The sequence below is a fragment of the Spermophilus citellus genome, assembly GCF_964194105.1.
Source record: "Spermophilus citellus genome assembly, chromosome: 9".
NCBI classification, from domain to species: domain Eukaryota; kingdom Metazoa; phylum Chordata; class Mammalia; order Rodentia; family Sciuridae; genus Spermophilus; species Spermophilus citellus.
In genome coordinates this window covers 132,122,733-132,141,655 of record NC_138191.1, presented here as the reverse complement: position 1 = coordinate 132,141,655, position 18,923 = coordinate 132,122,733, and the positions used below count along the sequence as shown (strand labels likewise).

At 56.7% G+C, this 18,923-nt stretch overlaps 1 protein-coding gene across 7 annotated transcripts in view; it reads right to left on the bottom strand.

Annotated features, from left to right (window-relative positions):
- Window positions 1-18,923, bottom strand: part of CASZ1 (castor zinc finger 1) — a 141,631-nt gene that overhangs the window by 58,177 nt on the left and 64,531 nt on the right. For all 7 annotated transcript variants that reach the window (XM_081307764.1, XM_081307759.1, XM_081307753.1 and 4 more), the window contains one exon: window positions 4,800-4,851. The gene's annotated coding sequence lies outside the window, so the exon portion shown is untranslated. The remainder of the gene's footprint in view (window positions 1-4,799; window positions 4,852-18,923) is intronic.

The window sequence follows — 18,923 nt, the reverse complement described above, 5'->3', positions numbered from 1 at the left end:
GAATTATATTTCAATAAAGCACTTATAAAAAAGTGGGGAGAAAAGGCAGGAGTCACAACAGCACTGTCTGCTTGGGAGTTGTGGGCACACAGCACACAGCAATTGCCAGTAGAGGATGGTGTTGGTGAGTGTATACTGCTGGTGCTTACAAATGTCCCCCTAGGTCGTTGCTGCCAGGGCCTGTAGGTTGTCAAGCCACTGAGCTGCCCCCGGGTGCCTGGTGGGGGCTCCCCGGCAGCTGCTCCCTGGCAGGGGCGGGAGAGTTCATGGCTCTCCTCCTGCCTCTCGCTGGGTCCCTGGAGAGGAGGCTACCCACCAAGGCCGGCGGACTCCCGGGCTGCGCACTCGCCCGTCTGGCAGACACTCGTATTCTCCATGTGCAGCAGACCGTGAATTCACCTTCATACTAGTTACAGGGTTATTTAGCTTCTCCTGACACTGACAATCACAAACTTTAATTCGCAGCCTGGCTTCTCCCTGCTGTGCCCTCTGCCTACCCCCGAAATCCTTGGGAGAGGATGGGAAGGACCGAGGTCCAGCTCTCTCTTGCCAAAGCTTGCCCTTCAGAGTGATGGAGTGATGGGAGGAGGCAGGGATGATCGGAAGGAGAAGATGATGGGCAAAGGGCCGGGAGAGAACAGTGTGGGAGAGAGGAAGTACCACCAGGGCTAATGGGAGCTTCCGCCTGCTCCTCCAGCCTGACACTAATGTATTCAACCTGACATCCCAACCTGTCATGAGTGACGACTCGGCTGACCAGGCCGCTGGACAGAGGGTCTGGCCAGGATGGATGGGGTTGGGACTCAGGCCTGGGCCTGAGCTCCAGGACTAGGCAGCGGGCATGGGGCAGGCTGCTCTGTTACTGCTGGACTAGCAGGTACCATCCAGGAGCCCAGCTGAGAGAGCCAAGTCAGGCCAGGTGGGACTGCTCCACACAGGGCTCTGCTGGCGCACTGCCTGTTGCTGCGCCATCCCTCTTCCTCTGATGAAGGCAGATGGATCTGCTCAAAGCTACTGCTAAACATCTGGTGGCACATCGAGACCCTGAGATGTCTCACTGACTACCCAGTCGCACAGCATGACATTGGTGCTGGAGACAGGGCTGCTGAGGCGTCACGTGTTAGGTCCTCGCTGCTGGGAAAAGCTGCTGCCGCCTGGCTCAGGGGTGGCCAGCCCTGGCAGTGCTCCTCTCTCTTCCCTCGGCTCTGACGGATCCCCTCCTTCTGTCTCCCCTGTGCCCCCACACTCTTTGCAGCAGTGGTCCAGTTGCCAGAGGCCCACAGAGGCCTGCCATTGACTCAGGGTCCTGTCAAGGCCAAAGATCTCATCTCTCAGCCACCCCCTGCCTCCTGCAGTCATCCCCATCATTCTTCTCCAAAGCCTGCCAGGCAAGTGACAGAGGGACAGTTTGCTCTGGGGAACAGGGGACCCTCGCCTTCACCAACTCCACGCTGGCCCCACCAGCCACTCAGCAGGCAGAGAGTCCCAGGAGCAGAAAGCCAAGCCAAGGGGACTCTTAAAGACCAGAGGCCTGTCAAGGACCCAGGCCAAGGAGCTTGGAAGAAGAGAAGCAGGGCTGGGGCAAAGGAGAGGCAGGGAAATGCACTGGTGGGTCCAAGGGTGTGTTCACTTCCTCCCGGCCCCATTCCACTGCCCCACCCCTGCCAGCCAGGGAAGTGGCCAGGGTGGCCTGGGCAAGAGAGATGTCAACGGGGCCGATGGGAGAAGGGGCTTGTTGACTGCAAACTGTCCATTATGGCTCAGATTATAAGCATATTGCACAGGGCTTCTCTGCACGATGCCGGGGAAATCCAATACGCTGAAAGGTTAATGCAATCAATTAGGGTGACAAGGAAGTAAAGTAAAGCCTTCCGAGTAGATGAAAAGGAGAGAGCAGAGAGGAGAGGAGAGGGAGCCGGAGTCGCGGGGGGTGGAGGCAAGGCAGGGAGGGAGAAAAACTCCCGGGGTACAGAGAAGGACTGGAGGAAAGGAGAGAGGCACCCAAGGCCGGTGCCCACACAGAAGCCAGGAAAAGAGGCTGCGGAGAACCAGCAGGAGAGGGTGGCCAGTGCGCACCTCAGCTCCAGCCCCAGAAGCTGGACATGTAAAACTTCATTCTTCCCCGTTCTGCCAGCTTCTCCTCTAGGGATTGGAGCCTGGCCCCCAGGTTAGCCCACAGTCATGGTGCTGGACCAGGACAGCCTTGGCCGTGACCCTGGACAGAACAACTAACTGCCCACCAAATAAGTTCCAGGGACTTCTCAGCTAGCACAGTGGCCTGACCCCCATGGGACCAAGCTCAGACCCAGACTCTTTCTTGGCCTGTTTCCCTGCTGGCAATACCTGCCACAGCCTTCAGGGCTAGTCCCCAAACACCTGGTTCTTCTTAGCCACAGTCCGAAGAGCAGAACATGGTGGTCAGGACTCTGTTTTACAGACTGAGATGCTGGCACTCAGAGAGGTCATCTACAAGGCCATCTGCAGTACACTGCCCAGGGGGTGTTCCTCTTCCACAGGTTCATTGGAATCAGAAGCCATGCCTTCTCAAGGGATCAAACTCAGAGGTGCCCAGAGCAGGGGCAGCTCCGTGGAACTTGCCCAGAGGCCTGTCAAGGACCCAGGCCAAGGAGCCCACTGTGGGCCCACTTTGGAGACAGACTCTGGGAGGGAGGAGGAACCATGTACTTCTGCTACCTATTGGGTCCTGGGCTGGCCGCTTTTAGCCATAACTCACTCACTTGTCCCAACAACCCTGCAAAGTAGATGCTCTTCTCACCATGCAGAAGAGGAAACTGGGTCTGAGGTTAAACAGCCTGCTAAAGGCTACTTGGGTACTGGAAGTCAGAGCTGGGAGGGAGCTCAGATGAGGAGAGAAGGGCTGGGACTTATAGGCAGGAAGACTGAGCAGAGGGTGAAGCCCTCAGGAGAGAAGAGATGGGGGCTCCCCAAGAGACCAGGACAGCAAACAGCTTGCAATCCCCAGCACGGGGCTCCCAGACAAACGCCCACGCCCCTCAGAGCAATCTCACTGAGCTCATGATGACGGCACACAGCACTGTGAATGCATGTACTGCCAGGAAATGGTACACTTAACATCGTCACGAAGGCAGATTTCACGTTACATATATTTTACCAGGGAGAGAGACACACACACAGAGACAGAGAGCAGCAGCCAGAACCTCCAGGGCTGAGGCCAGAATCTTTTCTGTCAAGGGCTAGATATGAAATATTGTATGCTTTGTAGGCCAAACAGTTTGTTGTAACCACTCAACTCTGCCCCTCTAGAGTGAAAGTAGACATAGGCAGTATGCAAATGAATGGGCATGGCTGTTTCCAATAAAACTTTATTTATAAAAACAGACTGTGGGCCAAACGAGGCTCAGGGGCCAGAGTTAGCCCAGGCCTGCTTCAGAAAATGGAGGCTCATGGGACCAACTTTCAGGACTTGCATGCCTGCTCCAATGTTCAACCTGGACTTTCAAAGGAGCAGAAGTGGAGAGGAGAAGGGGAAGAACAAGTCCTAGCACAGGAAGCCAACTTCCAGCTCCCAGCATCCTGGGAAGCGATTCTCTGTGCTAGAGATTCTCAGGGATGATAGGAAGGGGTGGAGATTCTCAAAGGCCTGAGAGGAGGCTGAGGCTGAGAGAGCAGGAAGGAGCAGCCAGAAGGGGGTGAGAAGGGGTGCAGGGAGAGAAAGGCCAGAGAGGACCCGGGAGCAGGCTGTAACCAGGGTGGTGCTGGCGGCAAAGGGAGGAATCCACAGGCCCCAGCGAGAGCGCAGGGCGCGGGCCGGGCCTGCCCTACACCGGGCCGCCTCTGATCACGTTTTCAGGGCCACTGCCCGCCGGCGCAGACAATGCTGGGGTAGCCTTTGAAGTACGAAAGGGATGCCGCAGTGGGAGCCTGGGGACTCTCCTCCCTCCCCCCCCCCCCCCCCCCGTCCTCCTGAGGGGAGGGGGTCAGCAGGACAAAACCCGGAGCCGGTCGCAGCCGGCCCCCGAAATGCAAGAGACAAAGGGAAAACAAACAGGTTTGGAGCCAAGCGCACGGTGCCCTGTCTGTCCCCCGCCCCGCCGAGAGGAGATGATGGATGGCTGCAGCCAGCCAGCTCGCCCGCCAGGCAGGCCCCACTATTTACATAACACTGGCGTTCCACCCGTCACCTCTGACACGGCACTGCCTGGGGCCCTAGGCCCGGTGGCCCTGTGGTTCCTCGAGCCACAAGCCACCAGGGGACTGTGACAGCCTGTGAAGGTTGGGTAGACCAGGGCAGCCCCATGTGCCCAGCCCAGGGGGAGTCCTGGGCTGTGGAAAAGCAGGGTGCTGTGGTCTGCTCTCCCCTCCGTGGGAGGAAGGAGGAGGCCAATTGGGTGGCCAGCCTTGGAGGGGACAGGCAGAGGGGGAGTTCCAGGGCTTCAAGCCCACAGGGTTGTCTGGCAGGGCCACAGCAGAGCTTCCAGGGAGAGCCAGCAGTGGCGGCCAGAGCGGTGCATGGTACCACCGGCAGCCCAAGCCTGGGCCCCAGAGTCCCACTGTCCCATGCTGCCTGGAGCACAGTCCTTGCCCCTGTCTGCAATCCATGAGTCCCCTGCCCATTTCCAGCCAAAGAGCCAATCAGAGAAGCTCTGCTGGGGCTCATCTTTTCTTGCCAGGTTCCAGTGGGCAGCATGGCTCCCATTTCCTGTCCCCCCCACCTTTCCCACTTCTCCTGGGTACTCAGGATGACACGTGTGTCATGCATGCGAGTGGTCACCAGCAGGAGAGAAGACACAGGATTATGGAGAAGGTGCATGCCTTACCTCCTAACGGGTCCTAGAGGTGCCTCAGATGCTGATGGGGTGTCACTTCATCCTGGGGAGGAAGAGAGAGGAGCCTGTTAGTCTTTTTTTCTTTTTCTTTTTTTTTTTTTTTTTGGTTCTGGGGACTGAACTCAGGGGCACTTTGACAATGAGCCACATTCCCATCCCCCTCTCCCATGCCTTTTGTATTTTGAGACGGGGTCTCTCAAAGTTGCTTAGGGCCTTTCAAAGCTGCTGAGGCTGGCCTTGAACTTGCAGTCCTCCTGTCTCAGATACCCAAGACTCTGGGATTACACACCATGCCATGTTCCCCTTAGCCTTTTCAGTCAGGAACTCCACAACTCTCCAGGGCAGGCCCTCCAAGACTCTCTGTGCCCCCAGGGTTCCCTGCCACTTTGTGGGTTGAGGGGCTGATGCTCTGAGGCCAGCTGCAGGGGTCAGCCATTCAGACATGCTGAGTAGACTCTGATTTTGACCCACTTAAGCACATACCAACCAAAGTCTGAAAATTCAGAAAGCAGCAGGGCCGATCACCAGGGAAATACAGATCTCAGGACAGCCCTAACCAAGAGGAGGAAAGTCAGACCATGATTCCCACTCTTGTCCACAGAGAGAGATGGAAATCAGACATGGGGGGGGGCTCTGGTTATGGGGGGCTCCGGTTATGGGGACTACCAGCTCCTGTGGAGCTGCAGTGGCTGAGAAGGGACGCCTGGAGACGACAGAATACAGCATCGGCTACCCCTTTACTCTTCCCCACCCCACCCCCCGAACATAAAAGTGACAGATGCCAAGCTTTTGCTAGAGTAAGTGGGTGTCCAAAGGGCAAGGGTGGACCAGGGCAGGTACCAAGAGGCCTCAACTCCTCAGGAACAGGCTGCGGATAGCACCTCCCAACCTGAAGTCCACCAGTAAGTCCCCACAACTACTGGAGGTCCACGTAGGGAGAGAGAAATGGCCCAACAATGTCGAGGGTCTTTAACCAACACACGACTCAGCTTGGCCTTCAGGCTCAGGCCCTCCAGCCAACAGCAGGAATGTGAGAAGCTTCACTCAGGAGAGACCCCCAGCACGGAGGGAAAACCCAAGGAGGCCTCTGCCCACCCACCTGGCCCCACCTGCCCTTGCTGAGCCGGCCCTGTGCTCTGGCCTCTGCATCAACCCCGCTCCGGAGAGTGTGCTCTTGGCTACGTTTTTTCTTTCCTCTCCCTCATTTGTGGCTTATCAATGATGCAAGAGGAATAACACCAATTTCCTTAGGCCGTGTAATCCCCAAATCAGATTGGGGGGATTGTGGGAGATGAGGTGACCTTGCACAGGGCTCCCGGAATGCCACCCAGTCCCACCAGCCGTTCTCCGTTCCCAGGACATATTTAGACAGATAATGCTAATTGTACCTGACATGCCCTCTTAAGGAGGGCTCGGCTCTCTGCTGGTGTTTGCTGCCTGTACTGGGCTGGGGCAGAGGGGTGCCCACCGGGGCAGAGCCCACCCTGCCAGTATAGCCTCTGGGAGGACTAAGGGTGTGGTGGGCATGCAGTGGTTGTGGAGGGCCGCCCTGCAGGCTTCTAACATCCACCTATCTGATACAGATGGTAAGAGCTGAGGGTCTGCAGAAAGCTGGGCAGGCAAATGAGACAGGGGGCAGCAGAGAGAAAGGGGGAGCAGAGGAGGCCAGCAGAGGCCCAGCGTGGAAAAGGGAGGAGTCACAGAGGAGAGGCTAGCTGGGCCAAGTGGAAGGACCCCACACCAGGCCACAGGACCAGGCACGGAGACCTCAGGCCTCCACCAGGAGGCACCAGGTGGGCTCCGCTGGCCGAGCTCACGTCCTGGCCAGTCAGTCTGGGCCCTGGCTGGGGTGTCATCACTGTCCTGTCCATCCCAAGCTCTTCTGCCTGTGCTCTCTCAAGGAGTCCTGGCCAGTCTCCCTTGGACCCCCAAAGCCCCCCAACTCCACAACTCTAGTATCTCCCTTCTACCACCTTTTTCTCCCCTCCCATCCTCCCCGGAAACTGTGCATTTATTAATTCATGAGGCACTAATTAGTTCTTTGTTTAATTTTGTGTTAAACAGACTGACCGGAATGATAACGACTTGCAGCGCTGTGTTGGCGTCCCCAACCACCCCTGTTTTCTGACAACAAGGGAGCGCGGAGACCGGAGCGCTGAACCCAAATCCCTCAGCAGTTGCACTTCATTAAGTCAAAATGTGACAAGAAGCTTAGAGAGCAACTTGCAGATCTGATCGCACAGAACAATCGGCAGGAAACTTTCTAGGAGTTGGTTGGGGCTGGGGGAAGGGGGGAGGGGCAGAGATGCCACGTTCCAGGACCAGGATGCACTGGCCCCAGGCAGGTGGCCTGGTGGATCATAGCAGGGAGGCTGCCTCTGGGTGGATCTGGGACACTGGTGGATTCTAGGTCCCTGCGGGGGGCGGGGGGGGGGGAAGTAGGTGGCGGCGAGGAGTCCCCAGTACTACATGTTCAATTCTCTTTTATTTGGCAGGGCCTGGAATGGAACCCAGGGCCTTGAGCATGCTAGGCACACGCTCTACCATGAGCTGCATTCCAGCACCATTTCTCTCTCCTTGCCAAAGTATCTTCTCCTGTCTGCCCTTCTCTGTGCCTGATGCCTGTTCTGGCCCCTATGAGTAGGTGGCATACCCAAGGACTGGCAGAGTCAGGAAGTGGATGTGGTCAGGAGGGATTCTGCCAGGTCCAGGAAGAGGTAGAGCAGCTGGGAAAACCAGAGAGTGGGGGACCTACTCTCAGGGAGGCTCAGGATAAGCATACCCTTCTAGGCTAGAAAGGGGAAGGAATGTGCTCAAGGGTCATGGCAGAAAGTGCCCAAGGAATGCCAGCGTACCCACACTGTCAGCGGCCCACCCCTCCATCCATCCACCTGTCCGTCTGTCCACCCAGTGTTTAATCCTAACTACTCGCGTCAGACAACCAAGGACCAGAAGGTTAAGGACAGCTAACAAAGCTCATGGCGACAGCAACCTTGTGGCCCCTTCCTCCTGTCCATGGGAAAGATCTTGGCTCCAGAGGTGCCAAGCTACCAGCCCCATTGGCCCACGGTCTAGGTGAGGATGGCAGAATCAAAAGCGCACCCTGCCCCAGACCAGAGGCAGCAGCCTGACCCCAGTGTGTGACAGTGAAGAGGACAGAAACAAAAGCTGGGGACGGTGGGCCCAGTGAGCCCTCCCGCGCGAAACACTTCTTCTTGCCGGCTGCTGCCTGTCGGTGCGGCCTGACCTCTGCCGAGCTCACCCAACCCACAGGCCAGGAGGGGAGTGCACAGGGCAGCCTGCCTCATGCCTCCCCTGGCCGGTCGGTCGGAAGCTCAGTGGTCTCCCACCCGAGCCTGGCAGCCCTGGGCTGGCTTCTGTTAATTTGCTGTCAGGCGGCCTAAGCAAACCAATTAAAACTAATCATTAATTATAAAAGAGAGCGAGAAGAGTAGAGAGGAGAGGGTGAAAGACGGAGATGGGGTGGAGGCAGAGGGGAGAGCAGGGGCCTGGGAGCTCCGTGGGGCACCCGGGTGGGCCGGGCCAGGAGGGGCAGAGGTGCTGGAGTCCAGGGTCCAGGAAGGATGGTGGAGAGTGAAGGGGGGCAGGGCAGGGTCCAGCGTACCAGGACCTGGAGAGGGCTCATCCTTTGCAGTCACCGGGAGCCAATGCCTGGCCAGGCTCGGCCTCGGAGCCTCACCCGCGGCTGCCCAGCTCCGTATGTATGAGGCTCCTCTGATTATGCAGCCCAGGCCAGGCCCCAGTCCCCATTCTCCTACCTGCTCCCAACCCTCTGGGGCCATGGAGGCTCAGGACAGCTGTCGGGCTGCCCGGCTCCCCCCAGTGCTGGCTCCTTCCCCTGCCCCCTCGGCCTCCCGTCCTCGCACACCCCCTCTCCAGGCCTGGCCCTTTCACAGGGCTGGGGCCATGTCAGTGGCAGCTTGAGGAGGGGGGCAGACAGACAACAAGGGGCAGCGTCATGGAAACGGGCACTTTCCCGGAGAAATATTCTGTTTGGCCCCCTCCCTGCATTGAGGAGCTGTCAGGAGTCTGGGTGAGAGTCACACTATCCCGGGACCAGGCGTGACAAAACCTATTTTCTGCCTCAAATTTGATTGATTAAAAAACTTTTTAGGAAAACCATGTTAAAAGAGGGGAAAAAGAGAGAGTGAGAGAGGGAAAGAGAGGGAGGGAGGCAGAAATAGAGGGGAAAAGAAAGAAAGAACAGAAAGAGCAAAGGGGAGGAGGGCTGGGGAGAGAAGGCCACGCAGGGGCCAGGCAGGCCCTCCCCAGCCCGCACAGTGCCCGCCCGCCCGGGGATGTGTGTCAGTGGGCCATCCACAGCGTGACCAGGCAAGACGGAGAGGTCACAGGACGCCCGGAACCTTCACACAGTGGTTAGCAGGACAATGAGGGGCCGCGGGCTCTGCGTGGTCCAGCAGGTGCCGGGTCTGGATGGGACGGCAGTCAGAGTGAGCTGCCTGTCCCCGCAGAGGGCAGGGCGCCAAGACCTCCAGGCAGGAAGGCCCAGGTGGCTGTGTCTGTCCAGCTCCTGGAGATGGCCTCTGGATTGGCATTGTTTCCCCGTCTTGACGAGCATTTGTCCAGAACCCTGAAAAGTCTGCACAGGGTCAAGAAGGAGGACCTAGGGATTCAGGAACAGGAAAGGGGTTTGCCAACGTGTTCTTTTAAGCCCTGGCTCCAGGTTTGTTGGCGGTATTGGCCACTGCACACAGGACCTCGCCAGTCTACCACTGGGGCCCCTTCCCCAGCCCTTCAAGAATTTTTTTTTAACAATAGTCATAAAATAAAAAAGCAGAGAGGCACCCAGCTTGGCCCCTCTGTCCTGCAGCTAGGAACCTTGCCGGCCAGGTTGGCCCTGGGCGCTCTCACTCTCCCAGTCTGTCCTGGGCCTTCCCAACTCAGGCCTTCATGTCCTATTGGACGCTGTCTCAAATGATTCCCACGCATGGCCAGGGACTCTGAGGCTGATGGGAGATGCTCAAGGTTCCAGGAGAAGAGGTGCCCTCTGGCCCCTCCTGGGACCCCTCTGGAGGAGAAAATAATGCCACCATTTCCCGAGGGGGCCTATCGATCAACAGAGGTGCCTCTGGGCAGTACTGGTCTCCTTCCCAGGAAGAAGGGTCTGAGTCAGTGGCCTGGTTTGCTCCCTTTGTAAGGGCCTTCAAGGTCAAGATGAGAAGCAGTACTGGCCAAGGAGTCAGCAAGATTTTCCCATATGCTGGGAGGGGCTCAGCAGCGTTCTGGCCAATCAGGGCTGAATATGGGACTGCTGGACCGGTAGGCACAGTGGCCAGACAGATGCCCAGAGAGACAGCAACTGCTCCCAGCCCTTCCCCAAGTTGACCCCAGCTCTCTCCCAGCCGGGTTCTTCGAGATCATCACATGTTTATTGAGCACATATTGTGTGCACCACGCCATGCTGGGCACAGGGAAGAAAAAGTAAGAGAGATCCAAGACAGAGCTGGTGACAGCTGATCTGAACAAGGCCTCGGAACTTACTGCCAGCTGCTGGGAGGACCCCACTGAAGATGTGCTCAGCACAATGTCTGGTATGGTAAGCACCTGCTCTCTGCTGCTAGGGTCCTCGTCTTTAAAAGCTGGGAGACATCCAACACGTCTACTCCTAGCTATAGACCCCCAAGGAGGGAAAACAGGGACTCAAGAAAAATCTCGGACACAAATATTCATGGCAACACTATTTGCAGTCGCCAAAAGGTGGATACAACTCAAGTGTCCATGAACTGATAAATGGATCAACATGTGGTTTATCTACACCATGGAGTATCACACAGCCATAAAAAGGAACAGAGTCCTGGCTCATGCTACAACATAGGCACACCTGGAAAACAAGCTGAGTGAAAGATCTGACAGGACAGGCCACACACTGACTCCATTCATATGAAATATCCTAACAAAGACAAAATCCATGGAGACAGAGAGCATGTTAGTGGTTGTGGGGCTGGGGCAAGGGGAGAGTGGGAGTGTGATGGGTGCCATTTCTGTTGGGGGTGATGAAAGAGTTCTGGAACTAGGTATCAGTGACATGCAACTCTAGGAAATGTATTTAATGACCCTGAATTTTATACTTTAAAATAGTCACACAGGGAAATGTTATGGCCTGTGCATTTTCTCACAAAAAAAAAGAAATCACTTTTTTTGTTTGTCTGTGTGTGGTGCTGGGAATTGAACCCAGGGCCTTGTGAATGTGAGGCCAGCACTCTTCCAGCTGAGCTATGTCCCCAGTCCAAAAAATGATATAATTTTTTTAAAAAGGAAAAAAACAAATGCTGTTAGGAAGAGGACAGTGGGTGGCCCATGTGTCAGCTCAGCAGAAAGGTGAGCTAAGACAGGCAGGGCGCAAAGGTGAACACCCTCACTTTGAATGGGTCCTTTCCCTCCAGCCCTGACTGACTGACTGAACCACTGCCCAGGTGTTCCTGGGCCTGGGCAAGATGTGCTCCTTGATGGTGGAAGGAACAGAAACCAGGAAAGGCTGGGTGTCTCCCGATGGCCCCAGGCTGGTACCCGCGACTGCAGGTCTCAAGTGCCACCACACACAGGCAACGTGTCTTCTCGTGCGTGTGCATCCCTCCGCCTGGCTCCCCAGACAACTTGTGCAGCCGCCCAGCATCTTAGTGCAACAGGCCCCGGTGGGTCTGATGGATGACTTCCCCGCCCCCAGGGCTCCAGGGCTTCCCAAGGTCGGGCAGTCCCACCTCAAAGGGAAAGCCCAGGACAACCGGGAGCCAGGTGCTCAGGGGTCCCGGAGGCCCTCACCCCGCCCTCCTGCCTGCTCCCGAATGCGTGAGCACACAGAAACCCCTGCCTTGGCCCGGGAACTGTCAGGAGATCAACAAACAAAAGCTGCTTCTTGACAGGGAGTCATTTATATTTTAGCTTCGTTCCATTATCCTAACGAATCCTTCATCAGCAGATGCAATATTAACAGCAGAAAATCAGCTCATTACATCCGGGGGGATTTCATCAAGCCGACAATCATGTGTGCAGCTCCCCAAGCCTTCAAGAGGCCAGTGGGCTGTTATTTATTTATTTTGTTACTTATTTATTTAATTTTGGGGGCCCTTTCCACATAATTGCGCCGCATCTCAGATCTTTAATAAATAATTTGTAGGTCCTGAACTGTAGAGAGCTTAGCTCTCTGCCACGAGAGCCTGCACCAGCCAAAATATTTACCAATATTTAAAAGTCATTAGAATCAGGAGGGAAGTGGGGAGGGGTACTCAATTCTTCCAGAAACAGCCCCGTTTGGGGCTCCGGTGCTTGGCCTGCAGTCCCGTCCTCCAGGCCCTTCTCTTGTCCTGAGGGTGGCCATCCTGCCTGAGGCCCCTGCGGCATGGCCTGCGTTGCTGGCCTCAGCTTGCTTAGTCTGGGTGGGGGTTTCCTGGAGTTCTTGAGAGAAGGACAAGCCCATCTCAAGGGGCTCCCAGAGGCCGATGGAAAGGACCCACCGTGTTCAATGTCAGGGGCCTTCCACCTGCACCAGCTGGAACACGGTGCTGATGGGCACTGCCTGCCACCCCACGCCAGGGAGCTGAGCAAGAGACGGCTCACTGTCTCCCAGCAGGCTCTGTCTGGCTCGGCCACAGGGCCACAGCTGAGCGTGGGGAAGAGTCCCCATCACCCGCCCAGAGTTAGGCCTCCAAGTTCAAAGGAAAGGAAGGCTGAGTAGGTGGGCTGTCTGGAAGGCAGAACTTGCCCCATTGAAAGATGGGGAAATGGAGGTCCAACCAACTTTAGTTCTCTGCCCCAGGCAGGGCGGCTAGGAAAGGACCCAGAAAAGGAATTAGATTCAGAAGTGGCCGTGCCCAGCCTCTGTGATTTCCAGTGACACAGCCCAGGCTTCCAGAGGCTCCTGGCTCCAACCCACGAGGCTGCAGTGGCCACCGGTGCTGAGGGGCACCCCCCGCCATGCTTTCACAGGTTTTTCCCAGCGGGGGCTGGATTTCTGCCCAGCCAGGAATGTGCTCCCAGGATGTCAATTCTAATCTCCCCAGCGCTCTGACAGAATTAAGCTCCAGTTTGTCCGACAACATCCCAAAGTTTCAGAAATCCAGGGCAGACTCTCTAATCAGGCTGCAGGACAAAGGTCTGGCCTGACCCTGTCACTTCCATTTATTCCTCCTGTCTGTCTCTGGGCCTCAGCCTTTCTGCAGCTTCCTCCAGCCTCTGCCCTGCCCTGGCCAGCACCCGCCCCCCAGCTCCCCTGTTTCTCCGCCCCGCCCCACGATTCCCCTCCCCAAGCAGCCAGGCTAATCCTGTTGCTCCATTCCCCAAAGCCCAGGAATCCCTATGAGACTGACCTGGCTGGCCCTCAGCCTGCTGGCCCGGCTTTCTCGGGCTCCCTGCCGTTAACTTACTTTGGGGAGCTTGGGCTCAGCTCCTTCTCTGCTCCAGGGAGAGGATGCTCAGTCCAGAGCTACTCTCAAAGTCTGCTCACTTGGCCTTCAGCCAGCCCGAGGCTAGACTCCCCTAACCACCCCTGAAGTGTCCTTTGTCCTTGCCCAACCTCCTTGCTGTCTGAGGGACCAGCTTGTGGGCTCTGGAAGGCCTTGGTCCTTTTGCCACTTTTGGAGACACCTATTTGGGCAGAGACCTCTCCTCAACCAACTCTGCTGCCTACCAAGAGGCAGAAGCAGCCCTGAAGCCGGGGTAGACAGGGTCTGCACAGGACGCAGGCCTTGGCTCTGCTGGACTATGGAGCCAGTAGGAAGGGGCGAGGAGCCCAAAGGCTGGCCAGTGGGGCCTGGAGAAGCATCTCTGTGCACCCAGCTGAGGAAGGAGGCAGAGGCTCCTCCATGCCCCACAGCACCCAGCTGCTACCACCCGGGAGGCTCTCCTGTGAGCACAGATGCCCAAGCCTGCCCAGGTCTCCAGGGTTAGAAGAGGAGAACCGGAGGGCACGCAGAGGCCTGGGTGGGGACCAGGCTTAAATCTGCTTTGCTCCCATCAAAAGCCTTTGGGGGTGGAGGGCAAAGGGAGGAGGGCAGAGTCAGGAGGACTTCAGAACTGCCATGCCTGAGCCACCCCTGCCCTGTGCTGACCATGAAGCTGGATCTCTGGGGAGGGGCCCCCAGGAGGGGCAGGAAGACAAACACAAGGGTACAAAGAGGAGGCTCAAGGAGGAAGAAGGGAATAAAGATGTCATTTTGCTGGTTTGCTGACCTTCCAAAAGAGGGAAATCTAGATTGGCCAGGATGGGGGTGGGGGGTCCTTCAGAGCTGCCCAACTGGGAGAAAGCACAGAAAGTCCTGGAATGCCACAGGTAGGCAGGGCCATGCCGCCGCTTCTCTGGCATCCCCATGTGACCAGGGCTGAGACGGCCCTGAGCAGAGAATCCCGCGGGCCCCCAGCCCTGCCCTCCGCAGCTTCCTCCGCCACATCGTGTGGAGCCAGGACCCCCTTCTCAGAGCTGCAGTGAGGGGCAGCCCCCTGGCGGTTCCTTGCCGGGTCATCCAGCCTTTCCTCCTCGCCCAAGGACTGTCCTGGAGAGACCTGCCTGGGCTGGAGGTAGAGGGAGGCGGGAGGGTGTGTCTCCCCGCAAGCCCTCTCTCTAGAAGAATTAGGACTGTCCTAGTGTCTGTGCCTGATAACAGAAAAATCTAGGAAGGCCTCCAGTGGAGCAGGGGCAGAAGCCGGCCTGTCAGCACTTTCAGAAAGCCCTGCGGGTCCCACTGCGCGCACCCCACCCTGCCAGCGACTCCTGGATCCTCCAAACTCCCAACTTGGCTCCTCCGCCTTTCCCCTGGCCTGTCCTTGCTTCTCTGATGAGGTGGGGTGTTGGGGAGCTGGGGGAGCCGCTGGGCCCTTTCTCCTTTTCTTTTTTGCTATTTATCTGCAGATTTCGTGGAGCCGATTGGTGTGAGCCTCACCCTGCTAAATAAAGCTTTGGTATTTCTGATAAAGCCATCAAATTCCTTATCGCACTGACACAAAGTGCATTTAAAGAGACAGACACCCTGTCCCTCCCTCCCCCCAGGCCCTCCCCCTCCACTCAGTTCAGATTTCCAGCAGTTCAGACACCAAACAGGGCTCCTGAGGATGTGGATGGGGGGGTGGGGGGAGGGAGGGGGAGGGGGGGCTGACCCTTCCAGCTCCCACCCACCGTGGTCTGAGCTGCCGGCACCCTGAACCAGAGACTGTCCCAGGGTGTGGCATGCTGCTTCCTGACCCAACTCTGGAACCAGAAGGGAGCTATCAATAGAAATGTCCTGCACCAGGGGATGTCCTCATAAACAGAACAATCCTGTGTTGGGACAGCAGCCGGCAGCTGAGGAAGAGTCCCGGGCAGCTGTGGGTAGCAGTGCAGTGAGCCCCAGGCGGTGACAGTACCCAGCAGTGCAAAGATGAGCTGAGGGGGCCACAAGGCCTGACACAGGCACACAAGGGTCTGACCCACCCTCCACGTGCTCAGCAAAGCCCTGTGAGGCAGGCGGAACTACTGCCCCACTTGACAGATGAGGACACTGAGGCAGGCAGGGGCAGGTCCCACGAGGGTTCTGGCCCAACCTGGACAACACTCTTCTCATGAAAGACGCTCCCCCCTATCCATCTGCAGAGCTGACCTCTAGGCCAGGCTCATGTCCACCTCCCCATTTATGATCCCACAAAGGCAGGCCTTCCTGTGTTCCAGTGTCCCCTCCCAGTTCCCTGGCCCTAGCTCCGCAACCCAGGCCCTGCGCCCACACACAGCCTGTTGGTTGAGGAATCAAATTTATTATTTTTAATTATTTTGATTTATCAAAGCAGCAGCTACAATCATATTAAACCAACTTGGCTTCTTGGCATTTAACAGATACAGCTGCCACAGGACTCCCCAGACTCCATAAAACACCCCGCCTGTCCACCTGCTCCCTGAGAGGGCACCTCAAGCCCCTTCTCCAAGAACCCAAAATTTGAGGGCCACTGGATCCCTGCTACTGTTCCTGCCTTGCCAAAAGCACATGTAGCTAAAGTCACTGAGGGTCAGAGGGTGGTCCAGGAACGAGCTGGGGCAAAGCCGTCGGAGCCAGGAGGAAACTGAGGCTCAGAGAAGGGAGATGACCTGCTCGAGGCACACGGGCCATAAAAACAGCAAGGCAGGACCCACACTGACTCAGTTTGCATCCAAAACCTTCTGGCCACACTTCACACCTTCCCTTTGGACCTGGGAGCCACGCCCTGCTCATGCACCCTGGCTAGAGGAAGAAGGGGGCCAAAGGAAAGCACCCTGAAGTTCAAGGTTTTGACCTAAGGCTGCGCACACCACGCATGTAGAATCTGGGTGCTGGGGAGGCAGCATCAACCTCAGGCTACCAAGGGAAACCCAGGCCCACCCAGGCCATGGGACAGAGGTGAGCTGGTATATTGCTCCACCAGAGAGCTGGCCACGCCTTCAGGTACTGCTGAATCCCAGGCCTAAGCCCCTGAGCCCAGCACAGTGAGAAGGATCAGAGGAGAATAGAAGATCCGGGCACTTAATTCTAAGCAAAGCTGCATGCAAGGACCAAGTGTGGAACAGGCACCTCTGGGGTTAAAGGCCCCACAGAAGTCATCCAAGGTCACTCGCAGTCCCCAAGGGAAAGCAGATCTTGTCTTCTTAGTGGGGTGAAGGGGCCGCAGTGCAGACAGGCCTTACACTCTGCACCACAGTCAGAGTGTCTTTGCAACGGACTGGGATCAAACAAGGAGCCAGACCACTGCAGATCTCCGTTGCTCCATCAGAGGCCCTCCAGCTGGGCCCTGTGGAGCTCAGTTCTGGCTGCAAGTTCTGAACTCTGAAGGGCACGGATGAGCATGCTATCTGACCTCTCTGAGGTTGAGTTTCCTTATCTCTGAAGTGTGCACAATGACCATGGCCATCTCAGAGGGCTGTAGCGAGGATGCCGGGAGACAAGTGCAAAGCACTTAGCAAAGTGTCTACACATTTTCCATGTGCAAAAAGTAGTGGCAGTCATCATTGTCATCATCATCGTCACCTAAACACTTCCTAACCAGGAGAAGGTGCCAGAGAGCATGGCTTTGGGGCTGGGGACGGCAGACTGGAAAGCAAGTTGGATGTTGTCTGGGAGGGCTCAGAAATGTCTCCAAGATCAGCCACCAGCCATCCCTGCCGCCCACCCAGAACACTGGCTAACACAGCTGACAAGGGCCTAGAGTGTAGGCAGGAGGGTGAACAGGGATGACTTGGGCAGTCCCATTTGCCTATCAAAAACTGTACATTCGCTCGGCTTTCCACGGGGACTCATGCCCTAATATGGGCCCTGCAGCTTTCTGGGTTATTTCGAGTACATGTGATAATGACTCCAGGCTTCACTTCTGCTGCCCCCAGAAAACTTTCCATCTGGGGAGAGGAGAGGGAGGATGATTGGCAGAGAACGAGAAGGGCACAGGAAGCCCAAGGTCAGAGAGTGGGGAGAAAGTGGGCACAGCTGCGTGCACTACCAGAAAGGAAGAGCAGGGGCTGGGGGAAGGAGGTGACTCAGGGGCCAAGGTGAGGGGGACATGGAGCTGGACAGGACAAGCCGGGAACTCCAAGGTACAAGGTGGGCACCTGGCCACGCCCTCTGCCTCCTGTCCACTGCTCCAGGGAAGTACTCCAGGGCAGGACGGCGCTCAGAGGAGGAGTTCAAGGGCAAGGTTGAGGGCCCCCAGCCCACCTTCTTGCATAAAACTCTGCTGAGGGTCCCTTCTGCATAGCCGTCAAGCTGGGCCTGGGACCCTTGGCTCTTTGGTTTATTTATGGACTAATTATCCTTCTGCCCAGCCTCGCCCCTCGGCCCCAGTCTGCAGAGGGTTAACTCCAGACAGAGGGCTGGCTCTGCCTTCACTCTACCTCCATCCTGCCGCTCCCATCACCTACCTCCCCCACCCCCTGATCTTAGGGAAAAAAACCCATCAAAATAACTATTTTATGTCTCCAAATATGCAGATCATTTTCTTTAATGAAAGATGCTTGACGTCTCCGATCCAATTAATATGCAAATGCAGGAGAGGATTTATTTGTGACATTCTGTCTGGGTGAGAGAAAACAAAAAAGGCCTGTTAACCAAAACACTAATTGCTGTGACTGATTGTCACATATCATCATTTTCATAGGCTCTCCTCCATTCCCGGCTCGCAGGGAGCTCGAAACCAGGACTCCCTCCACGCAGGCATCAAGGAGAAACAGGGCAACTGGCCACCTGCCAGCTCGTCCCCCATGCGACCAGACCCAGCAATGGGCTTGGTGAAGTGGAGGGTCTGCCTCTGACCTTCTAGAGAAGCTAGCCAGTGGCTTTTCCTTCCTAGTCTGTATTTTACTGCTTAGGCGCTGGCCCACCAACTGAGACCTGGCAGGCTCTGGTCTGTATGGGACCTAGCAGGCTGGAGGGGGCCTCATGTAGTGGCCTCAGCCCAGCAAACCTTCCGGCCTTGGTGGAGGCCAATCGCTCTTTGCCCCTGATCTCACCAGCTAGAAAGCAGAGGCAGGCCCATTACAGGGAAGAGGAGCAGGCCCAGGTGGCCTCTTTGGGTCATCTCAGTCACTACCCTTTGCCTCTCTTTCCTAAAGGTCATCATCGTGCCTGTTGAGAGGCCACCTAGGGAAACTGAGGCACAGCACAGCATCGTCTCCTTCAGAAGACACAGGGAATCTCTAAATTCCTAGAGACTTCCAGGCACTGCTGAGGCTGGGCAGACACCAGTGCCTCGTCCTGCCCCAAGTGCCTGCCACTGAAGTGCGCAGGTCACAGCCACTAGTTCCCTGAGTGGCTCTGCAGGGTCTTCCTTTCTCACCTGTGACTGAGCAACAGTGGGGAGGGGAGTGGTGATGATGGGCACCCCATTCCCAAAGGCTGGGGGACACTGGAAAGGAAAAGGCATTTCCAGATACTCACACCCGTACAAGAGCATCCTGGAAACCCAAGGCCAAGGGCAGTCAAAAGTTCTCCAAGGCAGCCTTCCTTTCCACACAGGGGCCAGCAGGAGGGGAGACCTCGGGACCCTGACTTGGGGTCCTCAACCTTGGGAGGCAGATCTCTTTCTCGAAAGTCCCGGATGCTCAGAAAAAGGCCTCTTTTACCTTCCTGTCACCTCCCCAGAAGTCCTCAAGAT